Genomic DNA, 24,806 nt, shown 5'->3' with positions numbered 1-24,806 from the left:
CAACAATTCCATACCTTAATAAAAAAGAACTGGATAAAAAGTGCAGCCATACAATTGGTTAACAATACAAAAACACAAAGAGAATATACCATAAATAGCTTTGAAAGAAGATTTTACTTTATATGTCGCTAGAAACAAATGTCTGAGTGTAGGGTGTCGTGTTTTTGGTCTATCTCATTTACAGCTATTATAAAGACAATGTTTCTGAACGAAGGATACATTAGAAAAGTGCCAAGTTTCTGGCAGTGATGTTGTATTGCTTATGAGCAATATGTTCCTGTTGCAATGGAAGGCAGACTGCTTTTGATTCAGTTGCATGCTGTATTAGATACATAGGTTCAACTTGGGTCAAATACTAAGATTAAAGCATCGGCCAAAAATAAACATTCCTCACATGCATAATGTTCCTTGTTTGAATAAGAAAGTAAAAAATGCGACTCTGGTGGGATTCGAACCCACAACCTTTGAATGACTTTGTCAATTCACTTAGAAATCCAACATCCATTGCGCAACAAAGCCAGATGAAAATCCACTTGCGTACAGTAAGGGATGATCGAAGTTTTGTCAATCCAGTGTTTACTTCACATCACATTATCAAGCCTTCTGGGATACATGAAAGAATGATTGTTTTCTGAAACATAAAATGTCTGTAGCTAGAATCACACTTCTGTGTGAAACCTTGAACTGCACCTTTGTTCGCTTGGGGAGAAATTCAGAGAATAGGGTATTACAGTATTTTCTTGCCAAGTGAATATGTTTGGACAACAATTCCATACCTTAATAAAAAAGAACTGGATAAAAAGTGCAGACATACAATTGGTTAACAATACAAAAACACAAAGAGAATATACCATAAATAGCTTTGAAAGAAGATTTTACTTTATATGTCGCTAGAAACAAATGTCTGAGTGTAGGGTGTCGTGTTTTTGGTCTATCTCATTTACAGCTATTATAAAGACAATGTTTCTGAAGGAAGGATACATTAGAAAAGTGCCAAGTTTCTGGCAGTGATGTTGTATTGCTTATGAGCAATATGTTCCTGTTGCAATGGAAGGCAGACTGCTTTCGATTCAGTTGCATGCTGTATTAGATACATAGGTTCAACTTGGGTCAAATACTAAGATTAAAGCATCGGCCAAAAATAAACATTCCTCACATGCATAATGTTCCTTGTTTGAATAAGAAAGTAAAAAATGTGACTCTGGTGGGATTCGAACCCACAACCTTTGAATGACTTTGCCAATTCACTTAGAAGTCCAACGCGCTATCCATTGCGCCACAGAGCCAGATGAAAATCAATTTGCGTAAATTAAGGGGTGATCGAAGTTTTGTCAATCCATTGTTTACTTCACATCATATTATCAAGCCTTCTGGGATACAAGAAAGAATAATTGTTTTCTGAAACATAAAATGTCTGTAGAAGAATCACACTTCTGGGTGAAACCTTGAACTACACCTTTGTTCCTTTAGGGATAAATTCGGAGAATAGGGTATTACTGTATTTTCTTGCAAACTGAATACGTTTGGACAACAATTCCATACCTTAATAGAAAAGAACAGGATAAAAAGTGCAGCCATACAATTGGTTAACAATACAAAAACACAAAGAGAATATACCATAAATAGCTTTGAAAGAAGATTTTACTTTATATGTCGCTAGAAACAAATGTCTGAGTGTAGGGTGTCGTGTTTTTGGTCTATCTCATTTACAGCTATTATAAAGACAATGTTTCTGAAGGAAGGATACATTAGAAAAGTGCCAAGTTTCTGGCAGTGATGTTGTATTGCTTATGAGCAATATGTTCCTGTTGCAATGGAAGGCAGACTGCTTTCGATTCAGTTGCATGCTGTATTAGATACATAGGTTCAACTTGGGTCAAATACTAAGATTAAAGCATCGGCCAAAAATAAACATTCCTCACATGCATAATGTTCCTTGTTTGAATAAGAAAGTAAAAAATGTGACTCTGGTGGGATTCGAACCCACAACCTTTGAATGACTTTGCCAATTCACTTAGAAGTCCAACGCGCTATCCATTGCGCCACAGAGCCAGATGAAAATCAATTTGCGTAAATTAAGGGGTGATCGAAGTTTTGTCAATCCATTGTTTACTTCACATCATATTATCAAGCCTTCTGGGATACAAGAAAGAATAATTGTTTTTTGAAACATAAAATGTCTGTAGAAGAATCACACTTCTGGGTGAAACCTTGAACTACACCTTTGTTCCTTTAGGGATAAATTCGGAGAATAGGGTATTACTGTATTTTCTTGCAAACTGAATACGTTTGGACAACAATTCCGTACCTTAATAGAAAAGAACTGGATAAAAAGTGCAGCCATACAATTGGTTAACAATACAAAAACACAAAGAGAATATACCATAAATAGCTTTGAAAGAAGATTTTACTTTATATGTCGCTAGAAACAAATGTCTGAGTGTAGGGTGTCGTGTTTTGGTCTATCTCATTTACAGCTATTATAAAGACAATGTTTCTGAAGGAAGGATACATTAGAAAAGTGGCAAGTTTCTGGCAGTGATGTTGTATTGCTTATGAGCAATATGTTCCTGTTGCAATGGAAGGCAGACTGCTTTTGATTCAGTTGCATGCTGTATTAGATACATAGGTTCAACTTGGGTCAAATACTAAGATTAAAGCATCGGCCAAAAATAAACATTCCTCACATGCATAATGTTCCTTGTTTGAATAAGAAAGTAAAAAATGCAACTCTGGTGGGATTCGAACCCACAACCTTTGAATGACTTTGCCAATTCACTTAGAAGTCATTGCGCCACAGAGCCAGATGAAAATCAATTTGCGTAAATTAAGGGATGATCGAATTTTTGCAAATCCATTGTTTACTTCACATCATATTATCAAGCCTTCTGGGATACAAGAAAGAATAATTGTTTTCTGAAACATAAAATGTCTGTAGAAGAATCACACTTCTGGGTGAAACCTTGAACTACACCTTTGTTCCTTTAGGGATAAATTCGGAGAATAGGGTATTACTGTATTTTCTTGCAAACTGAATACGTTTGGACAACAATTCCATACCTTAATAAAAAAGAACTGGATAAAAAGTGCAGCCATACAATTGGTTAACAATACAAAAACACAAAGAGAATATACCATAAATAGCTTTGAAAGAAGATTTTACTTTATATGTCGCTAGAAACAAATGTCTGAGTGTAGGGTGTCGTGTTTTTGGTCTATCTCATTTACAGCTATTATAAAGACAATGTTTCTGAAGGAAAGATACATTAGAAAAGTGCCAAGTTTCTGGCAGTGATGTTGTATTGCTTATGAGCAATATGTTCCTGTTGCAATGGAAGGCAGACTGCTTTCGATTCAGTTGCATGCTGTATTAGATACATAGGTTCAACTTGGGTCAAATACTAAGATTAAAGCATCGGCCAAAAATAAACATTCCTCACATGCATAATGTTCCTTGTTTGAATAAGAAAGTAAAAAATGCAACTCTGGTGGGATCGAACCCACAACCTTTGAATGACTTTGCCAATTCACTTAGAAATCCAACGCGCTATCCATTGCGCCACAGAGCCAGATGAAAATCCACTTGAGTACAGTAAGGGATGATCGAAGTTTTGTCAATCCAGTGTTTACTTCACATCATATTATCAAGCCTTCTGCGATACAAGAAAGAATAATTGTTTTCTGAAACATAAAATGTCTGTAGAAGAATCACACTTCTGGGTGAAACCTTGAACTACACCTTTCTTCCTTTAGGGATAAATTCGGAGAATAGGGTATTACTGTATTTTCTTGCAAACTGAATACGTTTGGACAACAATTCCATACCTTAATAAAAAAGAACTGGATAAAAAGTGCAGCCATACAATTGGTTAACAATACAAAAACACAAAGAGAATATACCATAAATAGCTTTGAAAGAAGATTTTACTTTATATGTCGCTAGAAACAAATGTCTGAGTGTAGGGTGTCGTGTTTTTGGTCTATCTCATTTACAGCTATTATAAAGACAATGTTTCTGAACGAAGGATACATTAGAAAAGTGCCAAGTTTCTGGCAGTGATGTTGTATTGCTTATGAGCAATATGTTCCTGTTGCAATGGAAGGCAGACTGCTTTTGATTCAGTTGCATGCTGTATTAGATACATAGGTTCAACTTGGGTCAAATACTAAGATTAAAGCATCGGCCAAAAATAAACATTCCTCACATGCATAATGTTCCTTGTTTGAATAAGAAAGTAAAAAATGCGACTCTGGTGGGATTCGAACCCACAACCTTTGAATGACTTTGTCAATTCACTTAGAAATCCAACATCCATTGCGCAACAAAGCCAGATGAAAATCCACTTGCGTACAGTAAGGGATGATCGAAGTTTTGTCAATCCAGTGTTTACTTCACATCACATTATCAAGCCTTCTGGGATACATGAAAGAATGATTGTTTTCTGAAACATAAAATGTCTGTAGCTAGAATCACACTTCTGTGTGAAACCTTGAACTGCACCTTTGTTCGCTTGGGGAGAAATTCAGAGAATAGGGTATTACAGTATTTTCTTGCCAAGTGAATATGTTTGGACAACAATTCCATACCTTAATAAAAAAGAACTGGATAAAAAGTGCAGACATACAATTGGTTAACAATACAAAAACACAAAGAGAATATACCATAAATAGCTTTGAAAGAAGATTTTACTTTATATGTCGCTAGAAACAAATGTCTGAGTGTAGGGTGTCGTGTTTTTGGTCTATCTCATTTACAGCTATTATAAAGACAATGTTTCTGAAGGAAGGTTACATTAGAAAAGTGCCAAGTTTCTGGCAGTGATGTTGTATTGCTTATGAGCAATATGTTCCTGTTGCAATGGAAGGCAGACTGCTTTCGATTCAGTTGCATGCTGTATTAGATACATAGGTTCAACTTGGGTCAAATACTAAGATTAAAGCATCGGCCAAAAATAAACATTCCTCACATGCATAATGTTCCTTGTTTGAATAAGAAAGTAAAAAATGTGACTCTGGTGGGATTCGAACCCACAACCTTTGAATGACTTTGCCAATTCACTTAGAAGTCCAACGCGCTATCCATTGCGCCACAGAGCCAGATGAAAATCAATTTGCGTAAATTAAGGGGTGATCGAAGTTTTGTCAATCCATTGTTTACTTCACATCATATTATCAAGCCTTCTGGGATACAAGAAAGAATAATTGTTTTCTGAAACATAAAATGTCTGTAGAAGAATCACACTTCTGGGTGAAACCTTGAACTACACCTTTGTTCCTTTAGGGATAAATTTGGAGAATAGGGTATTACTGTATTTTCTTGCAAACTGAATACGTTTGGACAACAATTCCATACCTTAATAGAAAAGAACTGGATAAAAAGTGCAGCCATACAATTGGTTAACAATACAAAAACACAAAGAGAATATACCATAAATAGCTTTGAAAGAAGATTTTACTTTATATGTCGCTAGAAACAAATGTCTGAGTGTAGGGTGTCGTGTTTTTGGTCTATCTCATTTACAGCTATTATAAAGACAATGTTTCTGAAGGAAGGATACATTAGGAAAGTGCAAAGTTTCTGGCAGTGATGTTGTATTGCTTATGAGCAATATGTTCCTGTTGCAATGGAAGGCAGACTGCTTTTGATTCAGTTGCATGCTGTATTAGATACATAGGTTCAACTTGGGTCAAATACTAAGATTAAAGCATCGGCCAAAAATAGACATTCCTCACATGCATAATGTTCCTTGTTTGAATAAGAAAGTCAAAAATGCGACTCTGGTGGGATTCAAACCCACAACCTTTGAATGACTTTGCACGTTCACTTAGAAGTCCAACACGCTATCCATTGCGCCACAGAGCCAGATCAAAATCCACTTGCGTACAGTAAGGGATGATCGAAGTTTTGTCAATCCAATGTTTACTTCACATCATATTATCAAGCCTTCTGGGATACAAGAAAGAATAATTGTTTTCTGAAACATAAAATGTCTGTAGAAGAATCACACTTCTGGGTGAAACCTTGAACTACACCTTTGTTCGCTTGGGGAGAAATTCAGAGAATAGGGTATTACAGTATTTTCTTGCCAAGTGAATTGGTTTGGACAACAATTCCATACCTTAATAAAAAAGAACTGGATAAAAAGTGCAGACATACAATTGGTTAACAATACAAAAACACAAAGAGAATATACCATAAATAGCTTTGAAAGAAGATTTTACTTTATATGTCGCTAGAAACAAAAGTCTGAGTGTAGGGTGTCGTGTTTTTGGTCTATCTCATTTACAGCTATTATAAAGACAATGTTTCTGAAGGAAGGATACATTAGAAAAGTGCCAAGTTTGTGGCAGTAATGTTGTATTGCTTATGAGCAATATGTTCCTGTTGCAATGGAAGGCAGACTGCTTTTGATTCATTTGCATGCTGTATTAGATACATAGGTTCAACTTGGGTCAAATACTAAGATTAAAGCATCGGCCAAAAATAAACATTCCTCACATGCATAATGTTCCTTGTTTGAATAAGAAAGTAAAAAATGCGACTCTGGTGGGATTCGAACCCACAACCTTTGAATGACTTTGCCAATTCACTTAGAAGTCCAACGCGCTATGCATTGCGCCACAGAGCCAGATGAAAATCAACTTGCGTAAATTAAGGAATGATCAAAGTTTTGTCAATCCAGTGTTTACTTCACATCATATTATCAAGCCTTCTGGGATACAAGAAAGAATAATTGTTTTCTGAAACATAAAATGTCTGTAGAAGAATCACACTTCTGGGTGAAACCTTGAACTACACCTTTGTTCCTTTAGGGATAAATTCGGAGAATAGGGTATTACTGTATTTTCTTGCAAACTGAATACGTTTGGACAACAATTCCATACCTTAATAGAAAAGAACTGGATAAAAAGTGCAGCCATACAATTGGTTAACAATACAAAAACACAAAGAGAATATACCATAAATAGCTTTGAAAGAAGATTTTATTTATATGTCGCTAGAAACAAATGTCTGAGTGTAGGGTGTCGTGTTTTTGGTCTATCTCATTTACAGCTATTATAAAGACAATGTTTCTGAAGGAAGGATACATTAGGAAAGTGCAATGTTTCTGGCAGTGATGTTGTATTGCTTATGAGCAATATGTTCCTGTTGCAATGGAAGGCAGACTGCTTTTGATTCAGTTGCATGCTGTATCAGATACATAGGTTCAACTTGGGTCAAATACTAAGATTAAAGCATCGGCCAAAAATAAACATTCCTCACGTGCATAATGTTCCTTGTTTGAATAAGAAAGTAAAAAATGCGACTCTGGTGGGATTCACACCCACAACCTTTGCATGACTTTGCCAATTCACTTAGAAGTCCAACGCGCTATCCATTGCGCCACAGAGCCAGATGAAAATCAACTTGCGTAAATTAAGGGATGATCGAAGTTTTGTCAATCCAGTGTTTACTTCACATCATATTATCAAGCCTTCTGGGATACAAGAAAGAATAATTGTTTTCTGAAACATAAAATGTCTGTAGAAGAATCACACTTCTGGGTGAAACCTTGAATTACACCTTTGTTCCTTTAGGGATAAATTCGGAGAATAGGGTATTACTGTATTTTCTTGCAAACTGAATACGTTTGGACAACAATTCCATACCTTAATAAAAAAGAACTGGATAAAAAGTGCAGCCATACAATTGGTTAACAATACAAAAACACAAAGAGAATATACCATAAATAGCTTTGAAAGAAGATTTTACTTTATATGTCGCTAGAAACAAATGTCTGAGTGTAGGGTGTCTTGTTTTTGGTCTATCTCATTTACAGCTGTTATAAAGACCATGTTTCTGAAGGAAGGATACATTAGGAAAGTGCAAAGTTTCTGGCAGTGATGTTGTATTGCTTATGAGCAATATGTTCCTGTTGCAATGGAAGGCAGACTGCTTTTGATTCAGTTGCATGCTGTATTAGATACATAGGTTCAACTTGGGTCAAATACTAAGATTAAAGCATCGGCCAAAAATAGACATTCCTCACATGCATAATGTTCCTTGTTTGAATAAGAAAGTAAAAAATGCGACTCTGGTGGGATTCAAACCCACAACCTTTGAATGACTTTGCCAATTCACTTAGAAGTCCAACACGCTATCGATTGCGCCAGAGAGCCAGATGAAAATCAACTTTCATACATTAAGGGATGATCGAAGTTTTGTCAATCCAGTGTTTACTTCACATCATATTATCAAGCCTTCTGGGATACATGAAAGAATGATTGTTTTCTGAAACATAAAATGTCTGTAGCAAGAATCGCAGTTCGGGGTGAAACCTTGAACTGCACCTTTGTTCCTTTAGGGATAAATTCGGAGAATAGGGTATTACTGTATTTTCTTGCAAACTGAATAAGTTTGGACAACAATTCCATACCTTAATAAAAAAGAACTGGATAAAAAGTGCAGACATACAATTGGTTAACAATACAAAAACACAAAGAGAATATACCATAAATAGCTTTGAAAGAAGATTTTACTTTATATGTCGCTAGAAACAAATGTCTGAGTGTAGGGTGTCGTGTTTTTGGTCTATCTCATTTACAGCTATTATAAAGACAATGTTTCTGAAGGAAGGATACATTAGAAAAGTGCCAAGTTTCTGGCAGTGATGTTGTATTGCTTATGAGCAATATGTTCCTGTTGCAATGGAAGGCAGACTGCTTTTGATTCAGTTGCATGCTGTATTAGATACATAGGTTCAACTTGGGTCAAATACTAAGATTAAAGCATCGGCCAAAAATAAACATTCCTCACATGCATAATGTTCCTTGTTTGAATAAGAAAGTAAAAAACGCGACTCTGGTGGGATTCGAACCCACAAGCTTTGAATGACTTTGCCAATTCACTTAGAAGTCCAACGCGCTATCCATTGCGCCACAGAGCCAGATGCAAATCCACTTGCGTACAGTAAGGGATGATCGAAGTTTTGTCAATCCAGTGTTTACTTCACATCACATTATCAAGCCTTCTGGGATACATGAAAGAATGATTGTTTTCTGAAACATAAAATGTCTGTAGCTAGAATCACACTTCTGTGTGAAACCTTGAACTGCACCTTTGTTCGCTTGGGGAGAAATTCAGAGAATAGGGTATTACAGTATTTTCTTGCAAACTGAATAAGTTTGGACAACAATTCCATACCTTAATAAAAAAGAACTGGATAAAAAGTGCAGACATACAATTGGTTAACAATACAAAAACACAAAGAGAATATACCATAAATAGCTTTGAAAGAAGATTTTACTTTATATGTCGCTAGAAACAAATGTCTGAGTGTAGGGTGTCGTGTTTTTGGTCTATCTCATTTACAGCTATTATAAAGACAATGTTTCTGAACGAAGGATACATTAGAAAAGTGCCAAGTTTCTGGCAGTGATGTTGTATTGCTTATGAGCAATATGTTCCTGTTGCAATGGAAGGCAGACTGCTTTTGATTCAGTTGCATGCTGTATTAGATACATAGGTTCAACTTGGGTCAAATACTAAGATTAAAGCATCGGCCAAAAATAAACATTCCTCACATGCATAATGTTCCTTGTTTGAATAAGAAAGTAAAAAATGCGACTCTGGTGGGATTCGAACCCACAACCTTTGAATGACTTTGTCAATTCACTTAGAAATCCAACATCCATTGCGCAACAAAGCCAGATGAAAATCCACTTGCGTACAGTAAGGGATGATCGAAGTTTTGTCAATCCAGTGTTTACTTCACATCACATTATCAAGCCTTCTGGGATACATGAAAGAATGATTGTTTTCTGAAACATAAAATGTCTGTAGCTAGAATCACACTTCTGTGTGAAACCTTGAACTGCACCTTTGTTCGCTTGGGGAGAAATTCAGAGAATAGGGTATTACAGTATTTTCTTGCCAAGTGAATATGTTTGGACAACAATTCCATACCTTAATAAAAAAGAACTGGATAAAAAGTGCAGACATACAATTGGTTAACAATACAAAAACACAAAGAGAATATACCATAAATAGCTTTGAAAGAAGATTTTACTTTATATGTCGCTAGAAACAAATGTCTGAGTGTAGGGTGTCGTGTTTTTGGTCTATCTCATTTACAGCTATTATAAAGACAATGTTTCTGAAGGAAGGATACATTAGAAAAGTGCCAAGTTTCTGGCAGTGATGTTGTATTGCTTATGAGCAATATGTTCCTGTTGCAATGGAAGGCAGACTGCTTTCGATTCAGTTGCATGCTGTATTAGATACATAGGTTCAACTTGGGTCAAATACTAAGATTAAAGCATCGGCCAAAAATAAACATTCCTCACATGCATAATGTTCCTTGTTTGAATAAGAAAGTAAAAAATGTGACTCTGGTGGGATTCGAACCCACAACCTTTGAATGACTTTGCCAATTCACTTAGAAGTCCAACGCGCTATCCATTGCGCCACAGAGCCAGATGAAAATCAATTTGCGTAAATTAAGGGGTGATCGAAGTTTTGTCAATCCATTGTTTACTTCACATCATATTATCAAGCCTTCTGGGATACAAGAAAGAATAATTGTTTTTTGAAACATAAAATGTCTGTAGAAGAATCACACTTCTGGGTGAAACCTTGAACTACACCTTTGTTCCTTTAGGGATAAATTCGGAGAATAGGGTATTACTGTATTTTCTTGCAAACTGAATACGTTTGGACAACAATTCCGTACCTTAATAGAAAAGAACTGGATAAAAAGTGCAGCCATACAATTGGTTAACAATACAAAAACACAAAGAGAATATACCATAAATAGCTTTGAAAGAAGATTTTACTTTATATGTCGCTAGAAACAAATGTCTGAGTGTAGGGTGTCGTGTTTTGGTCTATCTCATTTACAGCTATTATAAAGACAATGTTTCTGAAGGAAGGATACATTAGAAAAGTGGCAAGTTTCTGGCAGTGATGTTGTATTGCTTATGAGCAATATGTTCCTGTTGCAATGGAAGGCAGACTGCTTTTGATTCAGTTGCATGCTGTATTAGATACATAGGTTCAACTTGGGTCAAATACTAAGATTAAAGCATCGGCCAAAAATAAACATTCCTCACATGCATAATGTTCCTTGTTTGAATAAGAAAGTAAAAAATGTAACTCTGGTGGGATTCGAACCCACAACCTTTGAATGACTTTGCCAATTCACTTAGAAGTCCAACGCGCTATCCATTGCGCCACAGAGCCAGATGAAAATCAATTTGCGTAAATTAAGGGATGATCGAATTTTTGCAAATCCATTGTTTACTTCACATCATATTATCAAGCCTTCTGGGATACAAGAAAGAATAATTGTTTTCTGAAACATAAAATGTCTGTAGAAGAATCACACTTCTGGGTGAAACCTTGAACTACACCTTTGTTCCTTTAGGGATAAATTCGGAGAATAGGGTATTACTGTATTTTCTTGCAAACTGAATACGTTTGGACAACAATTCCATACCTTAATAAAAAAGAACTGGATAAAAAGTGCAGCCATACAATTGGTTAACAATACAAAAACACAAAGAGAATATACCATAAATAGCTTTGAAAGAAGATTTTACTTTATATGTCGCTAGAAACAAATGTCTGAGTGTAGGGTGTCGTGTTTTTGGTCTATCTCATTTACAGCTATTATAAAGACAATGTTTCTGAAGGAAGGATACATTAGAAAAGTGCCAAGTTTCTGGCAGTGATGTTGTATTGCTTATGAGCAATATGTTCCTGTTGCAATGGAAGGCAGACTGCTTTTGATTCAGTTGCATGCTGTATTAGATACATAGGTTCAACTTGGGTCAAATACTAAGATTAAAGCATCGGCCAAAAATAAACATTCCTCACATGCATAATGTTCCTTGTTTGAATAAGAAAGTAAAAAATGCGACTCTGGTGGGATTCGAACCCACAACCTTTGAATGACTTTGTCAATTCACTTAGAAATCCAACATCCATTGCGCAACAAAGCCAGATGAAAATCCACTTGCGTACAGTAAGGGATGATCGAAGTTTTGTCAATCCAGTGTTTACTTCACATCATATTATCAAGCCTTCTGCGATACAAGAAAGAATAATTGTTTTCTGAAACATAAAATGTCTGTAGAAGAATCACACTTCTGGGTGAAACCTTGAACTACACCTTTCTTCCTTTAGGGATAAATTCGGAGAATAGGGTATTACTGTATTTTCTTGCAAACTGAATACGTTTGGACAACAATTCCATACCTTAATAAAAAAGAACTGGATAAAAAGTGCAGCCATACAATTGGTTAACAATACAAAAACACAAAGAGAATATACCATAAATAGCTTTGAAAGAAGATTTTACTTTATATGTCGCTAGAAACAAATGTCTGAGTGTAGGGTGTCGTGTTTTTGGTCTATCTCATTTACAGCTATTATAAAGACAATGTTTCTGAACGAAGGATACATTAGAAAAGTGCCAAGTTTCTGGCAGTGATGTTGTATTGCTTATGAGCAATATGTTCCTGTTGCAATGGAAGGCAGACTGCTTTTGATTCAGTTGCATGCTGTATTAGATACATAGGTTCAACTTGGGTCAAATACTAAGATTAAAGCATCGGCCAAAAATAAACATTCCTCACATGCATAATGTTCCTTGTTTGAATAAGAAAGTAAAAAATGCGACTCTGGTGGGATTCGAACCCACAACCTTTGAATGACTTTGTCAATTCACTTAGAAATCCAACATCCATTGCGCAACAAAGCCAGATGAAAATCCACTTGCGTACAGTAAGGGATGATCGAAGTTTTGTCAATCCAGTGTTTACTTCACATCACATTATCAAGCCTTCTGGGATACATGAAAGAATGATTGTTTTCTGAAACATAAAATGTCTGTAGCTAGAATCACACTTCTGTGTGAAACCTTGAACTGCACCTTTGTTCGCTTGGGGAGAAATTCAGAGAATAGGGTATTACAGTATTTTCTTGCCAAGTGAATATGTTTGGACAACAATTCCATACCTTAATAAAAAAGAACTGGATAAAAAGTGCAGACATACAATTGGTTAACAATACAAAAACACAAAGAGAATATACCATAAATAGCTTTGAAAGAAGATTTTACTTTATATGTCGCTAGAAACAAATGTCTGAGTGTAGGGTGTCGTGTTTTTGGTCTATCTCATTTACAGCTATTATAAAGACAATGTTTCTGAAGGAAGGATACATTAGAAAAGTGCCAAGTTTCTGGCAGTGATGTTGTATTGCTTATGAGCAATATGTTCCTGTTGCAATGGAAGGCAGACTGCTTTCGATTCAGTTGCATGCTGTATTAGATACATAGGTTCAACTTGGGTCAAATACTAAGATTAAAGCATCGGCCAAAAATAAACATTCCTCACATGCATAATGTTCCTTGTTTGAATAAGAAAGTAAAAAATGTGACTCTGGTGGGATTCGAACCCACAACCTTTGAATGACTTTGCCAATTCACTTAGAAGTCCAACGCGCTATCCATTGCGCCACAGAGCCAGATGAAAATCAATTTGCGTAAATTAAGGGGTGATCGAAGTTTTGTCAATCCATTGTTTACTTCACATCATATTATCAAGCCTTCTGGGATACAAGAAAGAATAATTGTTTTCTGAAACATAAAATGTCTGTAGAAGAATCACACTTCTGGGTGAAACCTTGAACTACACCTTTGTTCCTTTAGGGATAAATTCGGAGAATAGGGTATTACTGTATTTTCTTGCAAACTGAATACGTTTGGACAACAATTCCATACCTTAATAGAAAAGAACTGGATAAAAAGTGCAGCCATACAATTGGTTAACAATACAAAAACACAAAGAGAATATACCATAAATAGCTTTGAAAGAAGATTTTACTTTATATGTCGCTAGAAACAAATGTCTGAGTGTAGGGTGTCGTGTTTTTGGTCTATCTCATTTACAGCTATTATAAAGACAATGTTTCTGAAGGAAGGATACATTAGGAAAGTGCAAAGTTTCTGGCAGTGATGTTGTATTGCTTATGAGCAATATGTTCCTGTTGCAATGGAAGGCAGACTGCTTTTGATTCAGTTGCATGCTGTATTAGATACATAGGTTCAACTTGGGTCAAATACTAAGATTAAAGCATCGGCCAAAAATAAACATTCCTCACATGCATAATGTTCCTTGTTTGAATAAGAAAGTAAAAAATGCAACTCTGGTGGGATTCGAACCCACAACCTTTGAATGACTTTGCCAATTCACTTAGAAGTCCAACGCGCTATCCATTGCGCCACAGAGCCAGATGAAAAACAATTTGCGTAAATTAAGGGATGATCGAATTTTTGCAAATCCATTGTTTACTTCACATCATATTATCAAGCCTTCTGGGATACAAGAAAGAATAATTGTTTTCTGAAACATAAAATGTCTGTAGAAGAATCACACTTCTGGGTGAAACCTTGAACTACACCTTTGTTCCTTTAGGGATAAATTCGGAGAATAGGGTATTACTGTATTTTCTTGCAAACTGAATACGTTTGGACAACAATTCCATACCTTAATAGAAAAGAACTGGATAAAAAGTGCAGCCATACAATTGGTTAACAATACAAAAACACAAAGAGAATATACCATTAATAGCTTTGAAAGAAGATTTTACTTTATATGTCGCTAGAAACAAATGTCTGAGTGTAGGGTGTCGTGTTTTTGGTCTATCTCATTTACAGCTATTATAAAGACAATGTTTCTGAAGGAAAGATACATTAGAAAAGTGCCAAGTTTCTGGCAGTGATGTTGTATTGCTTATGAGCAATATGTTCCTGTTGCAATGGAAGGCAGACTGCTTTCGATTCAGTTGCATGCTGTATTAGATACATAGGTTCAACTTGGGTCAAATACTAAGATTAAAGCATCGGCCAAAAATAAACATTCCTCACATGCATAATGTTCCTTGTTTGAATAAGAAAGTAAAAAATGCAACTCTGGTGGGATCGAACCCACAACCTTTGAATGACTTTGCCAATTCACTTAGAAATCCAACGCGCTATCCATTGCGCCACAGAGCCAGATGAAAATCCACTTGAGTACAGTAAGGGATGATCGAAGTTTTGTCAATCCAGTGTTTACTTCACATCATATTATCAAGCCTTCTGCGATACAAGAAAGAATAATTGTTTTCTGAAACATAAAATGTCTGTAGAAGAATCACACTTCTGGGTGAAACCTTGAACTACACCTTTCTTCCTTTAGGGATAAATTCGGAGAATAGGGTATTACTGTATTTTCTTGCAAACTGAATACGTTTGGACAACAATTCCATACCTTAATAAAAAAGAACTGGATAAAAAGTGCAGCCATACAATTGGTTAACAATACAAAAACACAAAGAGAATATACCATAAATAGCTTTGAAAGAAGATTTTACTTTATATGTCGCTAGAAACAAATGTCTGAGTGTAGGGTGTCGTGTTTTTGGTCTATCTCATTTACAGCTATTATAAAGACAATGTTTCTGAACGAAGGATACATTAGAAAAGTGCCAAGTTTCTGGCAGTGATGTTGTATTGCTTATGAGCAATATGTTCCTGTTGCAATGGAAGGCAGACTGCTTTTGATTCAGTTGCATGCTGTATTAGATACATAGGTTCAACTTGGGTCAAATACTAAGATTAAAGCATCGGCCAAAAATAAACATTCCTCACATGCATAATGTTCCTTGTTTGAATAAGAAAGTAAAAAATGCGACTCTGGTGGGATTCGAACCCACAACCTTTGAATGACTTTGTCAATTCACTTAGAAATCCAACATCCATTGCGCAACAAAGCCAGATGAAAATCCACTTGCGTACAGTAAGGGATGATCGAAGTTTTGTCAATCCAGTGTTTACTTCACATCACATTATCAAGCCTTCTGGGATACATGAAAGAATGATTGTTTTCTGAAACATAAAATGTCTGTAGCTAGAATCACACTTCTGTGTGAAACCTTGAACTGCACCTTTGTTCGCTTGGGGAGAAATTCAGAGAATAGGGTATTACAGTATTTTCTTGCCAAGTGAATATGTTTGGACAACAATTCCATACCTTAATAAAAAAGAACTGGATAAAAAGTGCAGACATACAATTGGTTAACAATACAAAAACACAAAGAGAATATACCATAAATAGCTTTGAAAGAAGATTTTACTTTATATGTCGCTAGAAACAAATGTCTGAGTGTAGGGTGTCGTGTTTTTGGTCTATCTCATTTACAGCTATTATAAAGACAATGTTTCTGAAGGAAGGATACATTAGAAAAGTGCCAAGTTTCTGGCAGTGATGTTGTATTGCTTATGAGCAATATGTTCCTGTTGCAATGGAAGGCAGACTGCTTTCGATTCAGTTGCATGCTGTATTAGATACATAGGTTCAACTTGGGTCAAATACTAAGATTAAAGCATCGGCCAAAAATAAACATTCCTCACATGCATAATGTTCCTTGTTTGAATAAGAAAGTAAAAAATGTGACTCTGGTGGGATTCGAACCCACAACCTTTGAATGACTTTGCCAATTCACTTAGAAGTCCAACGCGCTATCCATTGCGCCACAGAGCCAGATGAAAATCAATTTGCGTAAAATAAGGGGTGATCGAAGTTTTGTCAATCCATTGTTTACTTCACATCATATTATCAAGCCTTCTGGGATACAAGAAAGAATAATTGTTTTCTGAAACATAAAATGTCTGTAGAAGAATCACACTTCTGGGTGAAACCTTGAACTACACCTTTGTTCCTTTAGGGATAAATTCGGAGAATAGGGTATTACTGTATTTTCTTGCAAACTGAATACGTTTGGACAACAATTCCATACCTTAATAGAAAAGAACTGGATAAAAAGTGCAGCCATACAATTGGTTAACAATACAAAAACACAAAGAGAATATACCATAAATAGCTTTGAAAGAAGATTTTACTTTATATGTCGCTAGAAACAAATGTCTGAGTGTAGGGTGTCGTGTTTTTGGTCTATCTCATTTACAGCTATTATAAAGACAATGTTTCTGAAGGAAGGATACATTAGGAAAGTGCAAAGTTTCTGGCAGTGATGTTGTATTGCTTATGAGCAATATGTTCCTGTTGCAATGGAAGGCAGACTGCTTTTGATTCAGTTGCATGCTGTATTAGATACATAGGTTCAACTTGGGTCAAATACTAAGATTAAAGCATCGGCCAAAAATAAACATTCCTCACATGCATAATGTTCCTTGTTTGAATAAGAAAGTAAAAAATGCAACTCTGGTGGGATTCGAACCCACAACCTTTGAATGACTTTGCCAATTCACTTAGAAGTCCAACGCGCTATCCATTGCGCCACAGAGCCAGATGAAAAACAATTTGCGTAAATTAAGGGATGATCGAATTTTTGCAAATCCATTGTTTACTTCACATCATATTATCAAGCCTTCTGGGATACAAGAAAGAATAATTGTTTTCTGAAACATAAAATGTCTGTAGAAGAATCACACTTCTGGGTGAAACCTTGAACTACACCTTTGTTCCTTTAGGGATAAATTCGGAGAATAGGGTATTACTGTATTTTCTTGCAAACTGAATACGTTTGGACAACAATTCCATACCTTAATAGAAAAGAACTGGATAAAAAGTGCAGCCATACAATTGGTTAACAATACAAAAACACAAAGAGAATATACCATTAATAGCTTTGAAAGAAGATTTTACTTTATATGTCGCTAGAAACAAATGTCTGAGTGTAGGGTGTCGTGTTTTTGGTCTATCTCATTTACAGCTATTATAAAGACAATGTTTCTGAAGGAAAGATACATTAGAAAAGTGCCAAGTTTCTGGCAGTGATGTTGTATTGCTTATGAGCAATATGTTCCTGTTGCAATGGAAGGCAGACTGCTTTCGATTCAGTTGCATGCTGTATTAGATACATAGGTTCAACTTGGGTCAAATACTAAGATTAAAGCATCGGCCAAAAATAAACATTCCTCACATGCATAATGTTCCTTGTTTGAATAAGAAAGTAAAAAATGCAACTCTGGTGGGATCGAACCCACAACCTTTGAATGACTTTGCCAATTCACTTAGAAATCCAACGCGCTATCCATTGCGCCACAGAGCCAGATGAAAATCCACTTGAGTACAGTAAGGGATGATCGAAGTTTTGTCAATCCAGTGTTTACTTCACATCATATTATCAAGCCTTCTGCGATACAAGAAAGAATAATTGTTTTCTGAAACATAAAATGTCTGTAGAAGAATCACACTTCTGGGTGAAACCTTGAACTACACCTTTCTTCCTTTAGGGATAAATTCGGAGAATAGGGTATTACTGTATTTTCTTGCAAACTGAATACGTTTGGACAACAATTCCATACCTTAATAAAAAAGAACTGGATAAAAAGTGCAGCCATACAATTGGTTAACAATACAAAAACACAAAGAGAATATACCATAAATAGCTTTGAAAGAAGATTTTACTTTATATGTCGCTAGAAACAAATGTCTGAGTGTAGGGTGTCGTGTTTTTGGTCTATCTCATTTACAGCTATTATAAAGACAATGTTTCTGAACGAAGGATACATTAGAAAAGTGCCAAGTTTCTGGCAGTGATGTTGTATTGCTTATGAGCAATATGTTCCTGTTGCAATGGAAGGCAGACTGCTTTTGATTCAGTTGCATGCTGTATTAGATACATAGGTTCAACTTGGGTCAAATACTAAGATTAAAGCATCGGCCAAAAATAAACATTCCTCACATGCATAATGTTCCTTGTTTGAATAAGAAAGTAAAAAATGCGACTCTGGTGGGATTCGAACCCACAACCTTTGAATGACTTTGTCAATTCACTTAGAAATCCAACATCCATTGCGCAACAAAGCCAGATGAAAATCCACTTGCGTACAGTAAGGGATGATCGAAGTTTTGTCAATCCAGTGTTTACTTCACATCACATTATCAAGCCTTCTGGGATACATGAAAGAATGATTGTTTTCTGAAACATAAAATGTCTGTAGCTAGAATCACACTTCTGTGTGAAACCTTGAACTGCACCTTTGTTCGCTTGGGGAGAAATTCAGAGAATAGGGTATTACAGTATTTTCTTGCCAAGTGAATATGTTTGGACAACAATTCCATACCTTAATAAAAAAGAACTGGATAAAAAGTGCAGACATACAATTGGTTAACAATACAAAAACACAAAGAGAATATACCATAAATAGCTTTGAAAGAAGATTTTACTTTATATGTCGCTAGAAACAAATGTCTGAGTGTAGGGTGTCGTGTTTTTGGTCTATCTCATTTACAGCTATTATAAAGACAATGTTTCTGAAGGAAGGATACATTAGAAAAGTGCCAAGTTTCTGGCAGTGATGTTGTATTGCTTATGAGCAATATGTTCCTGTTGCAATGGAAGGCAGACTGCTTTCGATTCAGTTGCATGCTGTATTAGATACATAGGTTCAACTTGGGTCAAATACTAAGATTAAAGCATCGGCCAAAAATAAACATTCCTCACATGCATAATGTTCCTTGTTTGAATAAGAAAGTAAAAAATGTGACTCTGGTGGGATTCGAACCCACAACCTTTGAATGACTTTGCCAATTCACTTAGAAGTCCAACGCGCTATCCATTGCGCCACAGAGCCAGATGAAAATCAATTTGCGTAAATTAAGGGGTGATCGAAGTTTTGTCAATCCATTGTTTACTTCACATCATATTATCAAGCCTTCTGGGATACAAGAAAGAATAATTGTTTTCTGAAACATAAAATGTCTGTAGAAGAATCACACTTCTGGGTGAAACCTTGAACTACACCTTTGTTCCTTTAGGGATAAATTCGGAGAATAGGGTATTACTGTATTTTCTTGCAAACTGAATACGTTTGGACAACAATTCCATACCTTAATAGAAAAGAACTGGATAAAAAGTGCAGCCATACAATTGGTTAACAATACAAAAACACAAAGAGAATATACCATAAATAGCTTTGAAAGAAGATTTTACTTTATATGTCGCTAGAAACAAATGTCTGAGTGTAGGGTGTCGTGTTTTTGGTCTATCTCATTTACAGCTATTATAAAGACAATGTTTCTGAAGGAAGGATACATTAGGAAAGTGCAAAGTTTCTGGCAGTGATGTTGTATTGCTTATGAGCAATATGTTCCTGTTGCAATGGAAGGCAGACTGCTTTTGATTCAGTTGCATGCTGTATTAGATACATAGGTTCAACTTGGGTCAAATACTAAGATTAAAGCATCGGCCAAAAATAGACATTCCTCACATGCATAATGTTCCTTGTTTGAATAAGAAAGTCAAAAATGCTACTCTGGTGGGATTCAAACCCACAACCTTTGAATGACTTTGCACGTTCACTTAGAAGTCCAACACACTATCCATTGCGCCACAGAGCCAGATAAAAATCCACTTGCGTACAGTAAGGGATGATCGAAGTTTTGTCAATCCAATGTTTACTTCACATCATATTATCAAGCCTTCTGGGATACAAGAAAGAATAATTGTTTTCTGAAACATAAAATGTCTGTAGAAGAATCACACTTCTGGGTGAAACCTTGAACTACACCTTTGTTCGCTTGGGGAGAAATTCAGAGAATAGGGTATTACAGTATTTTCTTGCCAAATGAATTGGTTTGGACAACAATTCCATACCTTAATAAAAAAGAACTGGATAAAAAGTGCAGACATACAATTGGTTAACAATACAAAAACACAAAGAGAATATACCATAAATAGCTTTGAAAGAAGATTTTACTTTATATGTCGCTAGAAACAAAAGTCTGAGTGTAGGGTGTCGTGTTTTTGGTCTATCTCATTTACAGCTATTATAAAGACAATGTTTCTGAAGGAAGGATACATTAGAAAAGTGCCAAGTTTGTGGCAGTAATGTTGTATTGCTTATGAGCAATATGTTCCTGTTGCAATGGAAGGCAGACTGCTTTTGATTCAGTTGCATGCTGTATTAGATACATAGGTTCAACTTGGGTCAAATACTAAGATTAAAGCATCGGCCAAAAATAAACATTCCTCACATGCATAATGTTCCTTGTTTGAATAAGAAAGTAAAAAATGCGACTCTGGTGGGATTCGAACCCACAACCTTTGAATGACTTTGCCAATTCACTTAGAAGTCCAACGTGCTATGCATTGCGCCACAGAGCCAGATGAAAATCAACTTGCGTAAATTAAGGAATGATCAAAGTTTTGTCAATCCAGTGTTTACTTCACATCATATTATCAAGCCTTCTGGGATACAAGAAAGAATAATTGTTTTCTGAAACATAAAATGTCTGTAGAAGAATCACACTTCTGGGTGAAACCTTGAACTACACCTTTGTTCCTTTAGGGATAAATTCGGAGAATAGGGTATTACTGTATTTTCTTGCAAACTGAATACGTTTGGACAACAATTCCATACCTTAATAGAAAAGAACTGGATAAAAAGTGCAGCCATACAATTGGTTAACAATACAAAAACACAAAGAGAATATACCATAAATAGCTTTGAAAGAAGATTTTATTTATATGTCGCTAGAAACAAATGTCTGAGTGTAGGGTGTCGTGTTTTTGGTCTATCTCATTTACAGCTATTATAAAGACAATGTTTCTGAAGGAAGGATACATTAGGAAAGTGCAATGTTTCTGGCAGTGATGTTGTATTGCTTATGAGCAATATGTTCCTGTTGCAATGGAAGGCAGACTGCTTTTGATTCAGTTGCATGCTGTATCAGATACATAGGTTCAACTTGGGTCAAATACTAAGATTAAAGCATCGGCCAAAAATAAACATTCCTCACGTGCATAATGTTCCTTGTTTAAATATGAAAGTAAAAAATGCGACTCTGGTGGGATTCACACCCACAACCTTTGCATGACTTTGCCAATTCACTTAGAAGTCCAACGCGCTATCCATTGCGCCACAGAGCCAGATGAAAATCAACTTGCGTAAATTAAGGGATGATCGAAGTTTTGTCAATCCAGTGTTTACTTCACATCATATTATCAAGCCTTCTGGGATACAAGAAAGAATAATTGTTTTCTGAAACATAAAATGTCTGTAGAAGAATCACACTTCTGGGTGAAACCTTGAATTACACCTTTGTTCCTTTAGGGATAAATTCGGAGAATAGGGTATTACTGTATTTTCTTGCAAACTGAATACGTTTGGACAACAATTCCATACCTTAATAGAAAAGAACTGGATAAAAAGTGCAGCCATACAATTGGTTAACAATACAAAAACACAAAGAGAATATACCATAAATAGCTTTGAAAGAAGATTTTACTTTATATGTCGCTAGAAACAAAAGTCTGAGTGTAGGGTGTCGTGTTTTTGGTCTATCTCATTTACAGCTATTATAAAGACAATGTTTCTGAAGGAAGGATACATTAGAAAAGTGCCAAGTTTGTGGCAGTAATGTTGTATTGCTTATGAGCAATATGTTCCTGTTGCAATGGAAGGCAGACTGCTTTTGATTCAGTTGCATGCTGTATTAGATACATAGGTTCAACTTGGGTCAAATACTAAGATTAAAGCATCGGCCAAAAATAAACATTCCTCACATGCATAATGTTCCTTGTTTGAATAAGAAAGTAAAAAATGCGACTCTGGTGGGATTCGAACCCACAACCTTTGAATGACTTTGCCAATTCACTTAGAAGTCCAACGTGCTATGCATTGCGCCACAGAGCCAGATGAAAATCAACTTGCGTAAATTAAGGAATGATCAAAGTTTTGTCAATCCAGTGTTTACTTCACATCATATTATCAAGCCTTCTGGGATACAAGAAAGAATAATTGTTTTCTGAAACATAAAATGTCTGTAGAAGAATCACACTTCTGGGTGAAACCTTGAACTACACCTTTGTTCCTTTAGGGATAAATTCGGAGAATAGGGTATTACTGTATTTTCTTGCAAACTGAATACGTTTGGACAACAATTCCATACCTTAATAGAAAAGAACTGGATAAAAAGTGCAGCCATACAATTGGTTAACAATACAAAAACACAAAGAGAATATACCATAAATAGCTTTGAAAGAAGATTTTATTTATATGTCGCTAGAAACAAATGTCTGAGTGTAGGGTGTCGTGTTTTTGGTCTATCTCATTTACAGCTATTATAAAGACAATGTTTCTGAAGGAAGGATACATTAGGAAAGTGCAATGTTTCTGGCAGTGATGTTGTATTGCTTATGAGCAATATGTTCCTGTTGCAATGGAAGGCAGACTGCTTTTGATTCAGTTGCATGCTGTATCAGATACATAGGTTCAACTTGGGTCAAATACTAAGATTAAAGCATCGGCCAAAAATAAACATTCCTCACGTGCATAATGTTCCTTGTTTGAATAAGAAAGTAAAAAATGCGACTCTGGTGGGATTCACACCCACAACCTTTGCATGACTTTGCCAATTCACTTAGAAGTCCAACGCGCTATCCATTGCGCCACAGAGCCAGATGAAAATCAACTTGCGTAAATTAAGGGATGATCGAAGTTTTGTCAATCCAGTGTTTACTTCACATCATATTATCAAGCCTTCTGGGATACAAGAAAGAATAATTGTTTTCTGAAACATAAAATGTCTGTAGAAGAATCACACTTCTGGGTGAAACCTTGAATTACACCTTTGTTCCTTTAGGGATAAATTCGGAGAATAGGGTATTACTGTATTTTCTTGCAAACTGAATACGTTTGGACAACAATTCCATACCTTAATAGAAAAGAACTGGATAAAAAGTGCAGCCATACAATTGGTTAACAATACAAAAACACAAAGAGAATATACCATAAATAGCTTTGAAAGAAGATTTTACTTTATATGTCGCTAGAAACAAATGTCTGAGTGTAGGGTGTCTTGTTTTTGGTCTATCTCATTTACAGCTGTTATAAAGACCATGTTTCTGAAGGAAGGATACATTAGGAAAGTGCAAAGTTTCTGGCAGTGATGTTGTATTGCTTATGAGCAATATGTTCCTGTTGCAATGGAAGGCAGACTGCTTTTGATTCAGTTGCATGCTGTATTAGATACATAGGTTCAACTTGGGTCAAATACTAAGATTAAAGCATCGGCCAAAAATAGACATTCCTCACATGCATAATGTTCCTTGTTTGAATAAGAAAGTAAAAAATGCGACTCTGGTGGGATTCAAACCCACAACCTTTGAATGACTTTGCCAATTCACTTAGAAGTCCAACACGCTATCGATTGCGCCAGAGAGCCAGATGAAAATCAACTTTCGTACATTAAGGGATGATCGAAGTTTTGTCAATCCAGTGTTTACTTCACATCATATTATCAAGCCTTCTGGGATACATGAAAGAATGATTGTTTTCTGAAACATAAAATGTCTGTAGCAAGAATCGCAGTTCGGGGTGAAACCTTGAACTGCACCTTTGTTCCTTTAGGGATAAATTCGGAGAATAGGGTATTACTGTATTTTCTTGCAAACTGAATAAGTTTGGACAACAATTCCATACCTTAATAAAAAAGAACTGGATAAAAAGTGCAGACATACAATTGGTTAACAATACAAAAACACAAAGAGAATATACCATAAATAGCTTTGAAAGAAGATTTTACTTTATATGTCGCTAGAAACAAATGTCTGAGTGTAGGGTGTCGTGTTTTTGGTCTATCTCATTTACAGCTATTATAAAGACAATGTTTCTGAAGGAAGGATACATTAGAAAAGTGCCAAGTTTCTGGCAGTGATGTTGTATTGCTTATGAGCAATATGTTCCTGTTGCAATGGAAGGCAGACTGCTTTTGATTCAGTTGCATGCTGTATTAGATACATAGGTTCA

General features: G+C 35.7%; 10 non-coding genes across 10 annotated transcripts; all 10 read right to left on the bottom strand.

The window, feature by feature from the left end:
• Nucleotides 1–1,196: 1,196 nt before the first annotated feature.
• On the bottom strand, nucleotides 1,197–1,286 carry TRNAR-UCU (transfer RNA arginine (anticodon UCU)). Its single transcript is given in 2 exon segments — nucleotides 1,197–1,232; nucleotides 1,250–1,286. It is a non-coding gene; the product is annotated as a tRNA-Arg (tRNA).
• Nucleotides 1,287–1,962: 676 nt separating this feature from the next.
• Nucleotides 1,963–2,052, bottom strand: TRNAR-UCU (transfer RNA arginine (anticodon UCU)). The gene is given in 2 exon segments: nucleotides 1,963–1,998; nucleotides 2,016–2,052. It is a non-coding gene; the product is annotated as a tRNA-Arg (tRNA).
• A 2,955-nt stretch (nucleotides 2,053–5,007) lies between these two features.
• TRNAR-UCU (transfer RNA arginine (anticodon UCU)) lies at nucleotides 5,008–5,097 on the bottom strand. Its single transcript is given in 2 exon segments — nucleotides 5,008–5,043; nucleotides 5,061–5,097. It is a non-coding gene; the product is annotated as a tRNA-Arg (tRNA).
• A 5,269-nt stretch (nucleotides 5,098–10,366) lies between these two features.
• On the bottom strand, nucleotides 10,367–10,456 carry TRNAR-UCU (transfer RNA arginine (anticodon UCU)). Its single transcript is given in 2 exon segments — nucleotides 10,367–10,402; nucleotides 10,420–10,456. It is a non-coding gene; the product is annotated as a tRNA-Arg (tRNA).
• A 675-nt stretch (nucleotides 10,457–11,131) lies between these two features.
• TRNAR-UCU (transfer RNA arginine (anticodon UCU)) lies at nucleotides 11,132–11,221 on the bottom strand. Its single transcript is given in 2 exon segments — nucleotides 11,132–11,167; nucleotides 11,185–11,221. It is a non-coding gene; the product is annotated as a tRNA-Arg (tRNA).
• Nucleotides 11,222–13,420: 2,199 nt separating this feature from the next.
• On the bottom strand, nucleotides 13,421–13,510 carry TRNAR-UCU (transfer RNA arginine (anticodon UCU)). The gene is given in 2 exon segments: nucleotides 13,421–13,456; nucleotides 13,474–13,510. It is a non-coding gene; the product is annotated as a tRNA-Arg (tRNA).
• Nucleotides 13,511–14,186: 676 nt separating this feature from the next.
• Nucleotides 14,187–14,276, bottom strand: TRNAR-UCU (transfer RNA arginine (anticodon UCU)). Its single transcript is given in 2 exon segments — nucleotides 14,187–14,222; nucleotides 14,240–14,276. It is a non-coding gene; the product is annotated as a tRNA-Arg (tRNA).
• Nucleotides 14,277–16,479: 2,203 nt separating this feature from the next.
• On the bottom strand, nucleotides 16,480–16,569 carry TRNAR-UCU (transfer RNA arginine (anticodon UCU)). The gene is given in 2 exon segments: nucleotides 16,480–16,515; nucleotides 16,533–16,569. It is a non-coding gene; the product is annotated as a tRNA-Arg (tRNA).
• A 676-nt stretch (nucleotides 16,570–17,245) lies between these two features.
• TRNAR-UCU (transfer RNA arginine (anticodon UCU)) lies at nucleotides 17,246–17,335 on the bottom strand. Its single transcript is given in 2 exon segments — nucleotides 17,246–17,281; nucleotides 17,299–17,335. It is a non-coding gene; the product is annotated as a tRNA-Arg (tRNA).
• A 2,203-nt stretch (nucleotides 17,336–19,538) lies between these two features.
• On the bottom strand, nucleotides 19,539–19,628 carry TRNAR-UCU (transfer RNA arginine (anticodon UCU)). The gene is given in 2 exon segments: nucleotides 19,539–19,574; nucleotides 19,592–19,628. It is a non-coding gene; the product is annotated as a tRNA-Arg (tRNA).
• Between the last annotated feature and the right edge of the window lie 5,178 nt (nucleotides 19,629–24,806).

Source organism: Ambystoma mexicanum, assembly GCF_040938575.1.
Source record: "Ambystoma mexicanum isolate Mex_15411 chromosome 12 unlocalized genomic scaffold, UKY_AmexF1_1 Mex_chr12_unloc.1, whole genome shotgun sequence".
Classification (NCBI taxonomy): Eukaryota; Metazoa; Chordata; class Amphibia; order Caudata; family Ambystomatidae; genus Ambystoma; species Ambystoma mexicanum.
Note: the sequence above shows the minus strand (reverse complement) of the source record. Positions and strands in the feature narration are given on the sequence as shown.